The sequence below is a fragment of the Lepisosteus oculatus genome, chromosome 23 (genome assembly GCF_040954835.1).
Source record: "Lepisosteus oculatus isolate fLepOcu1 chromosome 23, fLepOcu1.hap2, whole genome shotgun sequence".
NCBI classification, from domain to species: domain Eukaryota; kingdom Metazoa; phylum Chordata; class Actinopteri; order Semionotiformes; family Lepisosteidae; genus Lepisosteus; species Lepisosteus oculatus.
Genome location: NC_090718.1, coordinates 13,771,299 through 13,788,077, shown reverse-complemented (window position 1 = coordinate 13,788,077; position 16,779 = coordinate 13,771,299). Strand labels below are relative to the sequence as shown.

Here is a 16,779-nt window from a genome sequence, read left to right as displayed (position 1 = left end):
TACACTTCAATATCTTGTGGGGAATGAGTAAAACACACAGAGCTCCAGAGACCACAAGACTGTTACTGACACAGTGTTCTGAAACCTGCTCCCAGTGCTCAGTAAGTAACTGTCTTCTGTTTCTTTCTGTAGCTTAAAGTAATTACCCAGAGAAAAAATTACATCTTCCTTGGGGAATTCCACGTGGCCACCAAAGAGATTCATTGCCTTCTTTTTAAAAGCACTTTGCCTAGGACTGTACGTTTCCAATTGTGTTAGACTTCCACATTAAAGTGCTGAAAACCAGGGATGATGACGATGACGATGATGATGACGATGACGATGACGATGATGATATCAGACAATAATGGATGTACGAAAGTAAAATGCGATGAAAACCCATAAGGTTTAAGTGCCTACTTTAAGTCTTTTACAATTATATGTACTTAAAAGAAATTTCTCACCAAATCACATCAGTTTTTAACAACTAAACTACTTTCTGCATTGTTAAGACCTCTTTTAACATCATTTTCCACAACTGCAGCACACACATGAAAGAAAAACAGCAACAATCTCACACTGCAAGGATTATAATAGTCAATGCAGTGCACTTGACGCACACTATTGCTTTTCAGCTGAATATAAATAAGCCCTGTGACACGTTTTCTGAATTTAATTGGAATTCTGAATCAAAACTACTCTCTTTAAAGACTTGTTCTTAGTTTAAAGCTGTTAATAAACCCCTGCAACCTGCTGAGTACCTGTTATAGCCACTGATCCATCTGCAAAGGCAGGAAAGCACAAACAAATGCACTTGGTAATTTGTCCACAGCCATAAAGTGTGCTCTGCCACCCCGAGTGAAATGTGCAATCTTGAAGAAAGGAGGAAAAAACTAAACCGAAATCAACACCCAGAAAAAGAGTATTCTGACTATAAAAACAAGGTAAAGGTAATAAGTGGTTTCTCAGTGTGCAAAACTGCAACACTCACTTGCCCTTAAATCATTGGTTTAACTGGCTCAGCTGAAGCACAATACTCCTGGTCTCCAGTGACTCAAGACCCGTGAAAGCCACTGCATGCACTGTGTGTGTGTGTGTGTGTGTGTGTGTGTGTGTGTGTGTGTGTGTGTGCGTGTGCGTGTGCGTGTGCGTGTGTGCGCGTGCGCGCACAGAGGCAGCCTGGATTCTGTGGCGACACTGGGCCTGCACAACTTCCACATGCGGCCTTTTGAAGAGATTAGACTGTAGGTGCTAAATGCTTTATCGCGTGTCAAAGGAATTCACATGCACAAAACTGAGGGCTGACACTTCCCCTATCGCCACCTCAAGCCTCGATCCATGGGTGCGCCCAGTTCCTATACCACCCCAGCTATCCTGCCCGAGCACAAGGCTTTCGTCTTAGGCACAAAGAGCCCGTCTTTGCCCAGCCTGGCAGAGGGCTCCATTCAGACTCGGATTAGTCTCATGACTGAAAAATACCATAAATCCAAGTTTAATCTCTGGTAACTCTTTCCATCTGGGGATTTGTTGGAAAAAAGCATCTTTCCTACATCCAGTAAAAGCTCAGATTAAACCACCCCTGCAGCACTGTAAACCTGAATCCCTGTCATGAAAAAGCTCTGTTCACAGCAGAAATGTCTCTTGCACAGTGCTCTGGTCAGGCAGAATGAATGAACAGCACAGCTGGGTGTCCTTCGTACACGAAAGCTGCCTGAGATAAAGGTCTGCACATGACTCCTTAAACCAAATCACTGCTCAACAGGTTGAGAATTGCTCTTGTTGCCTTTTAAAATATTGTCTTTATAATGTCTTATAAAGTGATCTTCTCAGATAATTTCTTCTAATCGATAAAAATAGTTTCCCCTTATGTATTATTATTTAAAAATAGTACACAGGTTCGGGTATTTTACTCTCGATATACACTGTGTGTTTAAATACTTTATGTTTACAAAGCTATTACTATCATCATCATTATGATCTTTGAAAAAATTATTGCAAATAGCTTGTAACTAGCATTCATCACCATGATTACATAATTCTACAGTAATTACATATCCCCCTTTAATTAAGCAGAACCTTGTCAGTGACCTTTCCCAGGGACTTGTCATCTGCACACGGGCTGACTGGAGCCCGGCTCCAGCGCAGGCATGGGCCACTGACACGGCCTCCCCTTACTAAACATCGAGGGCAAAGGCCATCGTTTTATTTGATCAGCAACTACTGTGAAGCCGAGAGAGCTCAAGACAGGCGGCCCCACCACACCTGGGTGAGGGCAGAACGAGTGCCTGTGGCACGCTGTGCCGCGGAGGGAGGAGTCGGTGCCCAGGCAGCCTCAGTCTCAGTCTTCAGGACGGTGCGCCGGTGTTGATTCTGAGGAAGTGACTTCGTGTGTGCCTTTGGTGATTTAATGTACTATCAAAATACCTGAACAGATTCTCAAACTGCAGTAGCGTGAAGTGAACCTCTCTGCTCCTGTGGACTACAGAGCTGTGAATTCCACTTCTCCGCCTTGTTCTTATTATGTAGTTTACACTGCTCAGCAGGGCATTTTCTCATTTAATTTAATTAGATGAAATAATCCTTCCACTCCACCACTTGCAAAGACATACCATGAAAACTTAATTCTCACTCTGAAAATATATCTAATTTAAATTAACTGTGTTAGGCAGGACTAATTCCTTCCCCTTTTCTTTGGTATGGGCACTTGAGTTTCAAAGGCAGAAATACTCTTTCTGAAACAGTTGCCTTTATTCATACAAAATATGAAATATCCATCACCACACTCCTTCTAAGGGCTGATCCTGTTTGTCTTTCCTTCTTTAGCTATTCTCCTGCTGTCTCTGCTGTATTCTCATGCAGTCTGTGTTCGGATGAGTTCAATTCTCCTGATAAGGCTTGCTGTTTTTAAGATAAGCGTTTTTAATAAACACACATGCTGTACAGTCAAAACAGTGTAAGGTTAAGGCTAATTCAAAATCGACAAGACAGCAATGAAATGTCAGTGGATTAGGAATGTCATATTACTATGGTGCCATTTAGTGAGATGAGATAAAGCACTTTAATTCTCTAAACATAAACTTTACTCAGCTTCCTAAACGGGATCCTTGATGCATTGCAAGTAAGCATCTAACTTCTCATTTTTGAACCTGCTATGCATATCCAAAAATCACTTCACTAGGGAAGACAAAGGCGAGCTCCTTATTAATCAAGGGCAAACACAAAAAACAACACCGCATTTATGGCTTCTCAATAAAGATAAAAATAAGACAAGGTAGTGCTGCATCCACAGCAACTATCAAACTGGCGCCAGGGAAGCAGTGCCGAGTGCAGCAGGAGAGCTGTCTCAGGGCTGACTGACCTTTACTGGAAACCACTTCCTCCGCAGGCCTGCGCTCAGCGTGCTCTTTGTGCGCTGCCTGTCTGGAGCTCCCAGAGGGCCCCTGACTCCAGCCTGAGCCACCGAGCCCGGGGCGGCCGGCGGCACCACACCACTGCGCACCCTGGGCACTGGGCCGTTCAGAAACACGCGCCTCAAACTCAGGAGGAAACCGAGCTGGGGGAAAAACACACACAAACTCCCTGTGGGAAGCATGAAGGCTAACTCGGGCGCTGACAGAGAAAGCTGCCATTGTTATCCAGGATGTGAACCGCTTCGGGATGGCTGGTTTAGAGCAACCACAACAACAGAGAAGGATGTAACGTCCTGGTTTAAATAGAAGAGTCAGCAGCTTTTTTTTTTAGGTATAGAGTAAGTGCATATAAAGGACACAACTGACGTTACACAGGCATGGTCACATGAAGGCAGACTGATCTTTCTGCCCAGTGCAGAAGGGGGTCTGAGTCTCGATCGAAGTCCAGTTTATGTGCGTTGTTAGAGAACAGACCACTGTTGCACCATTGCTTGGCGTTTGCCATAACTTGGGCGCGCCAAATGCATCAGTCCTGAGAGAAGCTTAAAGTACAAACTGGAAACTTTGTTGTCAGAAACGTTGCCCCAGTTAAAATGATGATGAATGTGAATCGCAGTGTGTGAACAAAGGTCCCAGCAGGCTCTTATCTTTTCACGGGCTTTATCTGAAACCTCTCAAGAACTGTCAACCAGGCAAAAAGAAAAACACTAAAGAAGCACTTAAACATATGCAAGTTAAAAGAAATTAGTCGTTTTGAAAAACAAGGAACGGACACGTCAGTTTCAAAACATAGGACTATTTGTCCTCTGTGTTAAGGAATGGTTAAATGAATTTTTAAAGAGAAACTAAGTGTGCGGTTTCCTCCATTTCTTTATTGCTGAGGGTGTGCTCTCAAGCCTTTTCTTGAGTGTGCCTCCTTACATGACAGAAATATAACATTCAGAATGTCTGTTCATGAAGGGGAATCAGGCCAAATAGCACAGTATTAAAGATGAACAAATGTGGTTCTGCTGTGGTTCTGTTCTGTTCTATTCTGGAAGCCTTTGGCCCCAGATCTTACCCGAGACAGAATGGCTGACAGCAAGAAAAATCTGGATGCCTCCATGGATTGAGCCCACAATCAGCTTCCTGTGTTGTTTGATTTGGGACAGTGAACAACAGGGTGACTTCTATAAAGTGTCGATCCTTGGCTCCCCTCACTGCCCAGTCTGGTTCCTCTCTGTCCTACTGTATGCTACAAAGCAGGTACACTCTGTGTGGTTAGTATAACTCACCTTGCAGGTGATAAGAGTGAAGGCATGTCTTTCTGACAAAACTAAAGGCCCTACTGTAGAGTTGACACCCTCTACCCTCTAGACCAGAGTGACTGGCCTGTGTTTTAATGCTCTAACTCTCCTCAGCAGACACAGTAGGAGGCCTTTCACGTGCTTTTGCTGCATTATTCCCCTGGCATACAGTACCTAACTATGAAGAGAATGTGTTGAGTGCACTGTAAGAAAGACAGTCATTAAAGCAATCATCTTAGATTTCGAACAATAGTGCAGGTACAGTATGTTCATTCTTCTCTAGTATGAGGCCACATGTAGTGCAAATCTCTCTACTTGCCAAATGTCAAGATGAGAAGAAAAGATAAGACTTTTAAGAAATAACAGCATTAGTTGAAAGGGGTCAAGAATCGTCACATATGACTAAAACTATATACATAGTACCTATGAGCCACCAACAACAACACCACCCATGGGGTTTGAAAGAGTAGAAATGAGAGCTAAATCTATCCACAGCGCTACTGAACTGAGCATGGCGTTTGTGGTGCCAGGAAGTTCTTCTTTAGCTGCTCTCAGAACCCTGAATTACAGTAACACACGTGGCTTTTACGGTCGATGCAGATTTGAATAGGCACTCGTGCGCATACAGACACGGCTTTCGATGCCAACAAAGGGGGGCCACGTTTATCGGTCGAGAGAGATCGGCATGCGAACATCCAACAAGATGATGTTCCAGCCCACCGGTCCTCCCAGCGTGGAACACGGTCACAGGGCAGGAGGAAGCCTCACAATTCCCCGAGAGTCCAGTACACATTGAAAGGTGTGAGCATCACGACACTGCCATGACACGACAGCTAGCAGACTGTATATCCACTGCCTGCTTCCACAAATGATTATTCAAGACAATCTAGCTGCTAAAGCAGGAGAGTTCTGTATAGCATATAGATACAGACACATAGACGGTGTTCTGCAATGAACACAACACTCTACAGAGCACTATTAAACACAGCTCAGTATCCCACTATGCTTGGCGTCATGGTGAGGCACAAAGCAACTTGCCAGAAAGCTGGTCATGAAAAACCGCCTCACATTAGTCCATTCTGGAAACCAGAATGACAAACCGACTGCTAAATTTAAAGTTCCTGAAATCACACCATTGTACAGACTTGTTACTCCCCACTGCCTGCAGACACCCACTCTGTAAATATTTAAAGAAATGCTTCAAGAATTCATTTATCTTGGAGTTTCAGTTCAAGACTGGAACAAACACCACCGTTTGTAAGCTCGCAGCGTTTTTGTGGACCGAAGCCAGAGCCCCAGAGTCCTTGGGGGAAGCTCACTGAGGCAAGGCCCAGGCGTCTGCAGAGTGAGCCACTGGTGGGGACAGGCTGTGCAGACTCAGGGGCCCGGCAGACTCAGGTGTAGCTCTTCACACGCGGCTGGCTGGAAACCGATGCAAAAATAACTTGAACGACAGACTGGAGCGCTGAAGCGCCCAGAGACGTGGTCAAGCTCTCTCTCTGCGATCGTGAATACAGCTCAAGCCTCAGTGAACCCACGCCAACAGGAAGAGAGCTTAAAACAAGAACTGAAGCACAGTGGGAAAGCACTGCGACCAAAGCCATCAGCACCACTGGGGCACATGGTGGTTTCAGTGTGCCACGCTTGCTAGAAACATGTTTTATGTTAACTGGGGGAACAGAAAAACACGGAAAGGATCTCTTCCACATAGATGGAGTACTTTTGTAAAGAGAATTGCAAACACAATTCTAAATGTTTGAGCAATGCGTAAATACTCAAGGCAAGATGTGGTTTATTGGGATGCAGCTCAGAAAGACGGGGCCTGCTCTGAACTGGGATGAGAGATCTCCGAGAGAATCCAGCAGTCGCTGGATTACTCAGCCTTGAAAGATCACGTGGCTTTTCGTAAGAGCAGGGGTGTTGACCCCAGCATCCTGGCTGATTCCCAGTTTGGGCTGGCACAGCCTGGCCTCCCTCCATTTCCACCTCATTTTAACTGGTAAATCACGTTCTCACGTCTCCTCCCGATCTCTTGTGCACTGGAGCATAAGGCCTGCCATGAGTCGCCCAGGTGGAACTACAGTACATACTGCAGGGGGTGAAAATGTAAAGGGTTATGAATACAGGAATTCTTCATTAATCATTAAATGCTTAAATCTCGCATCAACACAAGGGACTGTTATTCCAGAGTTCACTGGAACCTAGCTATTAACCAGGTGGTTTTGTGTCTCTTCCCCAGGATGCAGGAGAGACCTGAACTGCTGGTACCCTCCACCTCTGAGCAGGAAATGCAATCGGTGGAGTTAAACTTAGGTCAGAGTCTGTGTCTGTCGGAGCTACACATTACACATCCCACAGCCTTCCTCCTCCAGCACCGTTTAAAATAACTGGAATTCTAGGCAGTGTTTAAAGAAAGATCCCCATTGTCCCCAGCCGAGACAGGATGAATCCCAGAGCTTAACCACCGTGTTTACCTCTTCAGCGCTGCCTGTAGCCTCACTGTGAGGTCTGTTTAAATTTGAGTGGCCAGGCATCCCAGGTAAGTAGTTGAGCATGGAAAAGAAAATACATTTTAATTCCTGAAAGCTTTCAAATTTTGCTTACTGGAACACAGTCTCATTCTTGTCTCCAGGGAAACGTACATCGACAGCTGACAGGATGGAAAACACATGGACGAAGCCGTGTAAAATCTAAGTAAAATCTCGATTTCCTCAGCTGTACTGTCTATGTCTCACGAGGTATCATGATGAAAACTCTGGGAAAGGAAAGGACAGCTCTGAGCATTACTAGTTAATGCATGCAAAAATGCCACTTTACACAAAAACTGTGAGACCTGGTTATTACTCTCTTATTCAGATACTACTTCTTCTGGGAAGCAGTGATCTTTTTTCCCATTTTTGAGGCATCGCCACCTACCATACGCTGAATATTTCAGAAACAAAATCAAGACAAGGTCCCTACAGAATGAAAAAGGATCAATGCGTGTGTTATTACCAAAAAGACTACGAACATGTTGTATGAGTGCAGCCAGGAACAATCCACCCTCCAGATACTAAAGCTTTCAGTGCTGATTTCACAGATTAAGACTTCATGCCCATAAAACTTCATTTAGTAAACGTAAAATGGAGTGCTGATAAACCTGGTGGCTTTTCACTGCATTTCGTTCCTGTGGTTTACTGGGAAGAGTTCCTTCCTCTCCACCATCCCTTACTCTGTTTCAGGCTGTGCCTCCCATTCAGGCAGGACAAGCTGACCTTTCACCCATCTGACCTGTGACCTACGGGATCATGACGCTCCTAGCACGCCGTCAGTCTGAGCAGATGAGCTCGGGCTGCTAGTGCTTCCCCAGCGCAGTGGAGGGGTTACAGCACCCTCTAGGCTCTTGAGGTGAGGGGCGCAGCGGGGTGTGGGTGAGGTAGGTGTGACTTCCTGCCAGGGGCCGATCAAAGCGGTGTCTGGCCACAGACTCGGGGGGCGAGGAGAGAAAGCGGGGCCGGGGGATGTTTAAGAGCCGGGTTTTTAGAACTGCATCCCGGGAGGCGCTGCCGTGCACGGGAGACACTCGGGACAGACACGAAACTGCGCCGCACTCCAGACACGACGGGTTCCCTGAACCCTTTGGCGATGAATCCACAAGTGCAATTTAAAGCAAAAAAAAGCTCCATTTCTTCTATACCTCAGTCGTCAGACAGCGATGGAAGAACAATGTCAGATATGATCAGATATTTCCAAAGGACCACATCAGAAGCCCTACACCTTCTGTCAGCCCCCAAAACACATCTTAACTTTAATATAAAAAAATTCTTTCCCCTACCCCCCAAAAAAAAGGTTTATGAAGTTGCATCTGTAACACACGAATAATCATTTTTCCAGTTGCAGTTTTCTGTGACAGTTCCATTTCCCTTAACACTGTGACACTGTTTTTTTGCAAGCTCTCTGACTGGCACGGGCACAAACTTTAAAACAGTGAGGGAAAGATAAAAACAGTGGCCAGTTTATTGCAAAGACTACAGATAAAAGGCACGAAAAACACTCTTTACTCCAAGAGTGATTGGTTTACATCCCATGATCGAGGTTGACTCCGCAGGTCTTGAGAGCCATCACAACCATCCCAAGCTCATCTTCAAGCGGACCTTTGACTGCCCAGTCAGTGAAGACGGCTGCACAGTGACAAACAGCAGAGCAGCGTGGGATTTATGAATACATCGACTGAAAGTCTCACCTCACCAGAAACAGGGACCTTGTTGGATTTTTCTGCAAGAGTGCTTGCACTCCTTACACAAAATGCCCCCCAAAAGCTACATAACACCTAAATATCAACACACCACAAATTCCACGTTAAAACTTCTTGCAGACCTAATGCATATGAATCAACCCTACAGGTACAGTAAGTGGTCAAGATACTGTAAAAGTCTGACACGCAACGAAAAAGGACAACACATTACAATCCACACATTTCTCTCGACAAAAAAGACTGGGGGAGAAAGGATTCTGAATACCACAGCTCCAAAATACATGATCCATACAGTATACGACCCAGTGGCGATATACTGGATACCACCACTTGCTGCCCCTGCCAATCACACACGGGGCAACAGAGCCTTCAAACACACAGTGCATCACAACAACCACAACTAACACACCTGCTGTCTGTCCGCAAACAGGACCGCGCAGCAGAAGAGCTGAGCAAGAGGCCACAGACGAGGCGGAAAACCACGGCAGGGGAAAAGTTTGCCCGACTCGGGAGGGACAACGGCTACAAGTTATCCGATGCGCCGCAACAAGCCAAGATCTGAGCCAGAGCCCAGCGGGTACCCACTCCGGCATCCCCGCTCGCAAATCCCGCACTGGGACTGGGAAAGGTAAAAGGGAAGTAGAAAAAAACCGACATCAAGAAACGTCCAGGACCCAATCCTACCTTCGCTGGCGCCTCACGCACGCCAGGTCCGCTGCTGCTCGCTGCTGCTCAACCTGACGTTAACGCTGCAGCCGACATTTTTCATTTCATTTTACTTTATTTCAGCTCCAGTTCGCAGATTTGTTTCTCTCTTTTTTTTTTTTGCAGACGTGTACCATTAGCCGGCAGAGGGGAGGGGACATGTTGACATAAAGCTGAATGTCTGCCAGCCCGAGTTTTTCAACGCTTTTCTTCCAAACCCGCTACAGCGGCTCAGAGCCGCGGTGAGCTTGCGGCGCCCCCCCGATACGTGTTAGAGTTTGAGAGGCGCCCTACGGTCAGGGTTTCCGCAGACGCACCCCGTGTTGGGGAGACATAGGAGATCCCGGCAGCCAGCGGTTCATTCAGCGAGCTGCGCGGCGGGAGATTGACGCGGCGGCGGGCCAATCGGGGAGCGCCGCTCCAGCGGGCCAATCCGCGCTCGCCCCGGGAGGAGAGGCCGCGTCCCGTTACACGCTGTCCGGGCGGTCAGGCTGCGGGGCTGGCGGATGACGCCCGGGACAGCGCGCCAGCAGAAACACCAGTCCGACTGCTCGGACCTCAGCCAGTTTAGTCGGACGCGTGTCCTGTTGGGGGGGGGGGGATCACCGCTTATGTACAGTGCTGTTTTCAAAGACACATCAGCGCTCAGCGTGCAGAGCAGCCGCGCTAGAGGCGCCATCTGAAACACGACAAACTAATGAAAAAAATAATAATACTGTAGCGTGACTTGACGACATTAACAACGTTAGATTAAAGTATGAATGCACTATACTGTAAGCAGATCGGATCTAAGCTTACGGCTGGAAGACCATCTGAAACACATACAGTAAGAACACGTGGGGACCATTTACTGTTGCTTAATAATAAAATAATGAAGATGTTTGTCTGAATAGCATCAATGTTGAGTCTGGGGTCTTTTCCTTGACGGGAGTAAAAGCCTGGTGCTGGTGAAGGAGGTCTGACGTCCCCCCCTGTGGCACAGCTGAGACTGGGCAGAGCAAGCACTATCAGACCTGGCTCACTGACACAGGGGGTGTGCTTTCAACGCCCAGCAGAGAGCTCCCAATGCCACTTCACACCATAAACCCTAACATAACATACACACAACACACAACGTACTCAGTTACTCGCAACTCCAATCTCCTTCTGCCAGGGGCCTCTGAATGCCCGAAGCTCAAAGACCGAGCGAGCAGCAGACACACCCACCAGACAGAGGGGACAGGCTGACAGCACGGGGGGGCGTGGAGTCCCGGTCAGCGACGGCAGCGCGAGGCCTGAGGCCCGGCACCGCTCCCCTTTCTTTCCAAGGCACCACAATTGTAGCTCCTCTTGGAAAATCTCACGGCTGCCAAACCCCCCCGGAGTCCCGAGTCCCGAGTCCCGAGTCCCGAGTCCCGAGTCCCGAGTCCCGAGTCCCGAGTCCCGAGTCCCGAGTCCCGAGTCCCGAGTCCCCGCAGACCAGCTCGTTCATCTCGCACACTGGGCCCCATTCAGCCCCTCTCTGCGTCTGTGCTCCAGACAGCTCTGGCTCAGCTCGACCCACAGAGCTCCTGTGTCACCGTCGCGCGGGAACGGCAGGTGGGCTCTGGCCACATGGAGATTCCCGGGACGCGGCGCACCGCTCGGAATGTTTCCCAGTCGGTCGCGGCTTCAGAAGTACAAATCACACACAGCAGAAAGCACCGGCTTCTTCATCCCAAGAGAAAGGAACAGCACCAGTATTGTCACAGGGCAGTCTGCACTTCACAAATAAAGAACCAGCACACCAAGACCAAAAGAAATCCCAGCGAGAAACACGTCTGATTGCTGGTAGGAAGGACAAGACTAAATTGGATACAGGAGGCATGTCTTTACACAAAGGGTGGTGAGGGTGTGGAACAAGCTGCCCATCCATGTTGTTGTAGGCAATACCCTGGCTACTTTCAAGAAATGGCTGGGTGGGATCTTTCGATTGATTAGCTAGTTTTCCCCTATTGAGAAACGAACCTAAAAAAAACTGGCAAGGTAAAAAAAGGATAGAAACAGTTTAATTTTAAGACAGATGAGAGGCTGGACGCAGTGGAGTTTCATTCCAGGCTGTGCAACACTAAGAACATTACCTCTCTATACTTTGCCTGCGCAGTTTTTCCTATTTGGAATGATTAAAATGTTAATGTATCATACAGTATGTTCATGTCTTGTGAGAGCACACTGGCTATGATTCCCAGGACCTGTGTAGTGTAATGTACTCTGGCACCATAGTGCTACAGTTCACTGCTCACATGATCAAATCACTGCAATTAAATGAGCAGTTGTACTCTCGGATGCCAGGATCTATTTTTACAGACTTGCAACCTGGGAGTCTGTTGCCTGGTAACAACATCTTTCTGTTTTTTTTTTTTCACTGATATCCCCCAAACTGTACAGCATAATTGTTACTACACTGTATGCTCTTGAGCATGCAGTGAAAAAAAGGAGAGCAATAAAACAGAGGAAACTCCTTCCAAACTCCAGGAGCCGAGAGAGAATATTTCATGGTGCTTTAAGTTGCTTTATGTCTTGTCTTTTGCAGAAAGACCATAGTGGATGGCGATTGGGCACTGGAAATCACTGGAAATGTGCAGACCCGTGCCGACAGTTCTTGCCAGCATGTCACTTTACATTACAGTGCAATGCCAGTTCTTTTTTCAAGCTAACGGTTATGGCCCACATGTGAAAGACATGTCATACATAAGGCATGGGAAGGCACTGTGCTCGTGTGCCACAGGTGTGTCTTAACACACTGTAGGCAATGACTAGACACTGTTTCAGAGAAATAAAGACTCCGGGACAGCTCTAGTACAAGGTTACTGCGCGGATCTAATGTCAAGCAAATAAAGCCGAAAGCACAAGAATCCTGTGAACTTTGATCACACTTTCGCTGAGCCATCAGACCGAAGCAGACTCAGGGACTTTCTGGAAGTGCCCAGTCATGCATTCTTGTCTACATGCCTTGCAAATATGATCATTTTCCTTTTTCAGAATACAAATCAAGACCTTTCAGACTGCCTGGACTGCAGTGTGGAGCTGCTGTCTCCTCCACCCCCTCGGTGTGGCTCTGGTCTGAATGCTACCCTTGAATGCCCTTCTGTGTGTGCCAGCATTCATTTCCCCTGCGTTTTTGTTTTCTGTTTTAAGGGCACTATCATTTGTCATACTTTACAGAGCGGCTGTTTGTCCTGCAGGCATATTCGCCTTGCGTCTTGAAAGATGAGTCATGTTTAAAGCAAGTGGTGGGCTGTCCGGACCGCATTAACTGTCTAATGAGATGCTCAGCCACACTACAGCTTGTTAATGATGCTCCCGACTGTCATCATGAGATATTTTATCTTCCCTGCTCCTGTCAAAAGGTGCCTGCTGCCCTGTTCTTCCACTTCTCTTACGAATGGTGACTCCGGAATAGAGCTGAGCGACTGGACAGTCGGGCAATGTATTCGTTCCCCAAGGTGTAGTGACCATGTAGTGACCTCTTCTGTGCCGTGGGGCTTGATGGCAGACCTGTGTCTCCCAAAAGAGGGCTGCACTTCTGTGATAGATAAGGAGGGAACCCCACTGTAAGTGAAGCACTCTGGGAACTACTGGGATGAAAAAGTGTGATACTGTACAAGTGCAGTTATTATTATTTGATCCTCATGACAAAGTACCGTCTCAATTGGCTATACGTATTAGGTATGACAGATGACGCTTTACAGAGCAATAAAGCAGTTTTTGATGTTGACCCACGGGCTACTGTGAGTCAAAGATTACCAACTGGAAATGGGGTTTTTTAAAGGCAGTGGGAATACATGTTTTTTTAATTTCATTTTCATCCGCAGTATCCCTGTGCTCAATCCTTCATTTTCTGAGATGGATTTCTGAGTTTGGCGAGCGGAAACGGCCACGACCGAAGGCACTTGACCCTTGTTTCCCACCTTCATCAGGGATTGGCGAGCAGCTGCGCTGACGGTTCCCGTCAACAGTGGAAACACCCAGGCAGTCAGGTAGTCCTCAGTTCTGCATTTTAAAATAGCCCTTCAGTTCAGTTTTTATGCTACAGTCCTCTTTCTGCTGCTCAAATGCTTAAAAAGAGGAAGCAGGTTTAGACTGACCTGACCTGAGATTCAGCTGAAGAAACGTTTATACTCTCTGAATGCAATGTTTATGCTGTCATTATGCTTCAGACAGCACCTACTGAATTATACTGATAGAATAGAAATCAATACACAGTCCAATTGTTATCCACTCTCTGCCCTGCAATTCTTTAATAAAATACACTGTGCCTCTAAATTGCAGTACGCATTATGTATGTTCTAATACTGACTTAATTAATGTTCAGACTGATCAGGAACTGAACTGAACATCCAAATAATGAATCACAAATGTAGCCCAGCCAATGCCCGCTCTTAAATGGATGTAACAGATGAGCCTTTGGGTTTCCAACACACAAGCTGTTAAGAATATGCAACACCCCCCTGTCTGCCGTGATTCGCTCAGCTGGAACAGCAGGCTTTGCAGTCTTTTTCACAAAGCACCGAAAAATGGAACGTTTAGATATTTGTATTTTTTAAAAATCAAAACGAGATACCGTAGAAACAGTCTCGATACACAAGGCTCCAAAGTCTCATATAAATACGACAATAGTAATACACTGGTGGAGAAGAAGGGTGGCATGATGGAGCAGTGGGTAGCACGGCACTGTCTGTGTGGAGTCTGTATGTGTGCCCCATGTTTGTGTGGGTTTCCTCCCACAAACCAAGGGCATACTGGTAGGATAATGGCCTTCTGGGGGGAAAATGGCCCTGGTGTTGTGTCTCCCCTGTCCAGTGTGTGTCCCAATCTTGTTCCATCTGCTGCCAGGCTAGGTTCTGGCACTCCTACGGCCCTGTACTGGATAATGCAGGTAAGAAAATGGATGGATGAAATAAAAATGGTTGTGGGTTTTGCCATAGGGTACAGATCGCTGCAGGTTTGCCGGTGTCTATGCTAGAAGTCGGAGGTGGAAAAACAAGCTCGCACACATCAGTTTCTCCCTGTGGACGAGCCGCCCTTTACAGAAAATAAGGCAGATGGGGAGATCGCCCACCAGCACGAATCTGATTGTTCAAAGCGGGGATCTCCACCTTTAGCCCTGGAGAGCCCCAATTCAGTTAGTCTGATGAAGTTATGGGTGAAACAATCAAGTAATATGTTCAATAAAAATCAATCTGATCTTTAAAGGGTGAACTGCACTTACATATTAGTCCTAAATGATCTCTAAATTATTTATTTGATTTGATTTATAAAATCACCTTTTTAATTGATCACAGCAGAACAACAGTTCCATATCTTTAGTAACTGGTGATTTACAGTAACTGTGACTAGCCAGGCCTGGCATGGGAGATCCTTGTTTTAAAGCAAAGGTGTTTAACCACAAGGAACTATTTTTACATTTTGTTTGTGAAATCAACCTGAAAAAATGAACGTGGGCTCAGAATACATGAATAAAACAGCTGAGGAGCTGTTTGTGGCTGATCAAAATCAGTAATGCCAGTCCCTTCAGTTCTCTGCTGCACCAGATCCTTCTCATTGATCACTATCTGCACTTTGTGAATACTAAAACCTCTTGAGTCACAATGTGTCAAAGATGTTTTGAAGTAGAGGATTGTAATGCCACATGGCTTTCACAGATAACAAATCAAACTGAAGGCATTGTGTGTCATCAGGGATATATCAGTGAAGAAATCATTAAAGCATCTCATCTTCCTCTAATTTGCTCTCTGAAGAACAATGTGAAACAGGTCTTTTCTAGATTTGTAAGTTTTATTTTGACATGATGTAACCCGTGATTTTTTTTTATTTTTTAAATAAAAAAATGCTGAAAACGGATACCAATTCCTTAGACATCAAAAGGCTTTTGTACATACTGTACATCTTTTTGCTGTCTTCAGTGGCCTGTTTGGTTGATCGTGAACAGACAGGCTACAATATCACGCCCACATACACATATATACCGTATAAAGCTGTAAATAATTTATTACATCATCATCATCGCCCCTAAAATGCTATCCCAAAATGTACTGTAATAGAAGCTGCTTGATGGGAGAGTACAGTCTGGTCAGGTTGTCCGAGAGCGTCCCGGAGTATAAGGGGCCCCAGTGGCACTAGGAGTCCAACACAGGTGATCAGCTTGCCAAGCCAAGAGGCTACTGTTCCCCACAAGGGTCAGGCCTGCGTGTAAGAATGAGAAATCTGTGCTCTTGTACAGTACTACCCATTTGTGCTACCAACTCCTACCATCAGGGGCCACTCTAACTATATCTCCCAACTGGTACAATAATGAATAATGAATAATTCTCTTATATACAGTATATAATAATACATTTATATACCGATTTTCTGGACACTCCACTCAAAGCGCTTTACAGGTCATGGGGATCCCCTCCACCACCACCAGTGTGCAGCCCCACCTGGATGATGCGCCAGTACTCTCCCCACACATCAGCAATGGGAGGGGGATGAAGATGAAGCCAGTTCAAAGATGGGGATTATTAGGAAGCCAAGATCGGTAAAAAGCAAATGGAAAATTTGGTCAGGACACCAGGGTTACATCCCTATTCTTTTGGAGAAAGGCCGTGGGACAATGAGCCCAAGGCAAGATACAGCCTGGGCAGGACGCCAGTCCATCGCAGGTCACACCCAGACTCAAACTGTCTAGCACTGCAGGAGAGGATTTGGGGTTAAGTGCACAAATCACAGTCCACATAACAAAAGCTGAGGGAATCGCTAAACAAACAAACATCCCAAGATATCATTTTTTATAGATGTTATTTTAAAGGTCACGTTTCACTGCCCTTTTGATATGAAATGAAATAAATAATCGTGGGAATGCGGCTACTGTTCACACTGTGTTTAAAACACATGCGGAAAAAACTGCAAAAAAGCTCGCCAAAGCAGGAAAGAGCTCCATAGCTTACCAACGCTAATTAACGATAGTGATTCATTGACTTAATTGATCAGTTAAGTAATAGATTCATCTTAACAGTTAATGAAAGTAAGCCCTCGATAATGAGGCCAGCTCTCTCAAATGCCACACACACAGGAACAATGACCAGCAAACCGGGGATGGAGTCCTGAAATAGCTGAGCCCACACTGCTGTTTTAACCCAGCTGTGAGGTTTTCAAATCGCCA

The 16,779-nt window shown here is 46.1% G+C and overlaps 1 protein-coding gene across 11 annotated transcripts in view; it reads right to left on the bottom strand.

The window, feature by feature from the left end:
* Window positions 1-16,779, bottom strand: part of gramd1ba (GRAM domain containing 1Ba) — a 188,273-nt gene that overhangs the window by 121,282 nt on the left and 50,212 nt on the right. Inside the window, exon 1 of one of the 11 annotated variants that reach the window (XM_069182764.1) lies at window positions 9,594-9,844. The exons of the other annotated variants lie outside the window; for them this stretch is intronic. The gene's annotated coding sequence lies outside the window, so the exon portion shown is untranslated. Of the gene's footprint in view, window positions 1-9,593; window positions 9,845-16,779 lie in introns of those variants that run through there. 11 annotated transcript variants of the gene reach the window in all.